The following is a 3,920-nucleotide window of genomic DNA, read 5'->3' as shown; positions in this document are numbered from 1 at the left end:
AGAGCCCAACTTCTTTCTGGTTGTCATGGGCCAAAAGTTGCCCTTAGTTATGGGTCAAAGGTAACCCTTTGCCTGATCCGACAGGCTTATGTGGAGGGGGCATGTCGGAAAGTAAGTCTCACATCGCCTATCTCATTGTCTCAGTAATAGTTTAAATACCTAGCAATTTTCAATTTTCATTACCATCCATTAATCTCATTCAACATTCTCTAGATGGCTGATAAATCACTGATTTTATTGTAAATATTAGGCACTACTAGAAGGTGGCATATAAAACCTTAAGAAAATATAAATTGCATGCTTCCTCATCCCACTTGTGACATTCATCTCTTTGTAATTTCCAAAGAAGTTCATATTCACATATGAGAGTCTAGTGCTATATTCATGAATGATAACCTCATGCAAATACAATTACATGATTTGTAGTTCGGTTCTCCCACTATCTGATTTTATATAGTTTATCACTTTTTATGTTATTATTATAAAAATTTCTTTTATATGAAATCCTTATACATGATATACATGATTAATACAATACACCAAACCCAATACATGATACATGATTAAATGAGAGAATCTTATAACTATATTTCATATTTCATATTATGAGTCCTGATTCCAATACCATGATGAAAGTCCAAGTTTCATTTTTTTACCAGCATATTACATATTAAATACTCCTCAAAGATTGATACTTTATTCAATCAATCAAAGATTATATATATCAACAATGTAATGGCTTAGTGGTGTAAGGTTTTACTAGATTTCTAAGGTCGAAGATTAGATTCCTGGGAGTGATACTTATTGGGATGGGCAGTCACGAACTCCGAAAAATATTAGTTCCTTACTAAAAAGGTGATGAATACTCTTGGTAGTACCAAAAAAAGATTATGTAGGATAGACTCGTATAACCTGCATTATAAATATTAAACGTGTCTCAAAATGGTCCAAACTAGATATCAAGGAATCTTTTTTCAATAAGCATTAATTCATAGAATGAGAACCTAACATGATATAGCAGATATATAATGCTTTATGCTTCGTTTGGTTGTAAGAAGAAATGTGAGAAAGAGATGTGAAATAATGAATTTTAGTGTTGTTTGGTTGAATAGAAAAAGAAGTGATTTTTCTCACCTGTTCTTCATTGGATAAGAATTTGTTATCCCAAATTATGTTTCAAATTATGGCGAGGATCAATGAAAATATTTCATGTTAATTAAAAAAATTAAATGTTCATTATTTTTTGTTTTCTGTTTCAATATTATTTGTGCAGGACATGGTTTAAAACACAGTTTGTGACAGTAGATTTGGGTCCTTCTTCCCCTCCAATTTTCACCTCACTTTGGAGGATAAAAAGATTTTGTGGGACCTCTCCTTTTTTGTTCTCTCCCCTCAAATTCTCTCCTAAATCAAATAAGAGAAAAATGACATTTCTCCTTAACTTCTCTCATCTCACTCTCTTTCTCTTCTATTTCTACCGTTCCAAATAAAGACTTAATATCCATAAGATACTATGAACTCAGGCATATGTTGTGTATTTATATAATGTATTTTTGAGAAAACTTAAAACAAAATATTTTGCTTCTATTCCTCTTACCAACATTATAACAACTACGTGTTGGTCTAGTGAGGTAAGACTTGTTTAATCACTAGAATGATCAAAAGATCAAAATTTTGATTCTTGGGAGTGACACTTGTTGGGAGGGGCAGCCATGAATCCAAAAATAATTAATTCCTTATTCAAAAGGGTGAGGAAATACCCTTAATAATATCAAAAAATTGAAAATGTTATTATGAACAAGATATGTTGATTAAAAGTGCAAGTATGATGATAAAGACCTTCATATTATGCAACTTTTGATATCCCACATTTTGGATTCAATCTCCCTACTGTTTTGTTTTTAATTATAATGTATTCCTTTAATTACTCTTCCTCCACATAACCACTTTGTTTTCAAAAAATTGATTCTACAACTACAACAAAACTCTAAGCTCAAATGTTGAGATTTAAATCATTTCATTACAGTAGTGGCACCCAATGTTAGATAATGACATTCTCATGAAAACCACAAATCTCACATTACCCCCTCTAAATCAAATTAGAGTGATTAAGGCTTTTTTAAAGAAGTTCCGAGTTTTAGTTAGACAGAGTATTGAAAATGCAGTTTTTGGTGAATTTGATTAGAAGTTTTATAATATTGAAATGTGTCATATTAGTGGAGGGCTATGTGGTGTGGTCCATTAGACAACTGTATGAAAAATTGTACTATAAATTTGGAGAGTTAGACTCTTGATAACATTGTCGTCAAGAATACTAGGGGAAAGATTTACGCTGAAATGGGAACAGATGCGAATCTACCAAATGGAGGAAAATTTGGAGAATGTTATGGTTTGCAATGATTTGATTTATTGGGATGATACATAATGATCACACCTTTAATGGCAAGGAGGCCAATTACATGTAAATTGTGGAATTAATTTATATCAGATCTTGGAATTGGTTTTCTTCTAACATTGACCATAAGCTCATCTCCTTTGCCAAATAGTGTATTAATCTCACCTCTTACATTCAAATGTCTTGTATTTAATCTTCTAGTCTTTTTAGCTTTCCTATGTATTTGGGTCGGCACTCCTTTTACCTTTTAATACATATTTTACATATAAAAAAAAACACTAGGAACTTTCTATACCATGTCCTTAGCTTCTTTTTACCCCAAATTAGTTAGCACCTTAATATTCCAATCCTTAATGTTGTGTCATACTTCTCCAACTTTATATTGAACATCATCTTCTCCATGTCCTCCTCTGGCTCTAGGACCCGGTTGCGATAATGGTTAGATCGGGAAGGGCAAGACCGGTAGCGACGGTGAAAGTTTAGCGATGAGACACAAGTTTAATACTCTAGAGGATGGAGAAGTGCCTTTCAAGCTTATCAAGGGAGATGAGAAAAGTGGCAATATATTGTAACTTTTGGATGCGTGATTCTTTGGATAGAGAGCGAGGAAGGTTGAAAAAGGTTATGGAAGAATCTGAATTTGTGTTTTTGAACCAAACACTTATTGAGCCCCGATATCAAAGTCATGCCATTTTCTCAAGGCTTTTGTTGTAGTAATTGAAAATATTTCATCTTCAATATGTGAATAAACCTATATTATTTTCCAAAATAAATCGATTTCCCATATTAGTTCTAAGGCTAGATAGTAGAGCGAGCGAAAATGCAATTGTCATCGCAACGTGTCTCTTCCCATTCCATTGTTGTTTCTCGCAAAAATCGCAATGTCCAAGAGTGGTGATTTCGGGTTGTGATGAAGTTAGATGTTGTGAGTGTGTTTCAGTGTGTTAACAACAGTATTAGAGAGTTAAAATTGGAAAGGGGAATCCAATCGCGAACAGAAATGTTGTTTCCAGGATTTGAACTTGTGGCCTCATAATTACTAAGCAACAACCTTACAATCGCGCCAAACTCACTCTCTGAATTCCAGTTTATTGTAAAAGTAAAAAGATACAACTAAAAAGAGATGCAAATTCTGAAACAAATGCATCCCTCCTTGAATCTGAGATGCAAAACTTGTGAAACAAGGCACCATAAAACTAAAACCTGTTTGATCCAATTACAAAAACTAAGAGCAAACTTAGAAAATTTCTCATTTCATATGCTAAAGTTGTGGGGATTGATATCAAGATTTTCATTCCAAACTTGCCTCCAACAAAAAAATCTACCAAGAGAATGAGTGACTACATGATATCAAGGCCCTCAACCCCAACTATAAGATACAAACACTAAGGTGGTGTGATATATGGTTTTCACTAACTAAAAGGAAATAAGAAAATATAGCAATATCAACTATAATCTGCTTAGTTATATTACATAAAATGAAGTCAATCCCACAAAAGTAAGTACTGAAGAACTTAACTTAGCC

Source organism: Lupinus angustifolius, chromosome LG13, assembly GCF_001865875.1.
Source record: "Lupinus angustifolius cultivar Tanjil chromosome LG13, LupAngTanjil_v1.0, whole genome shotgun sequence".
Classification (NCBI taxonomy): Eukaryota; Viridiplantae; Streptophyta; class Magnoliopsida; order Fabales; family Fabaceae; genus Lupinus; species Lupinus angustifolius.
Note: the sequence above shows the minus strand (reverse complement) of the source record.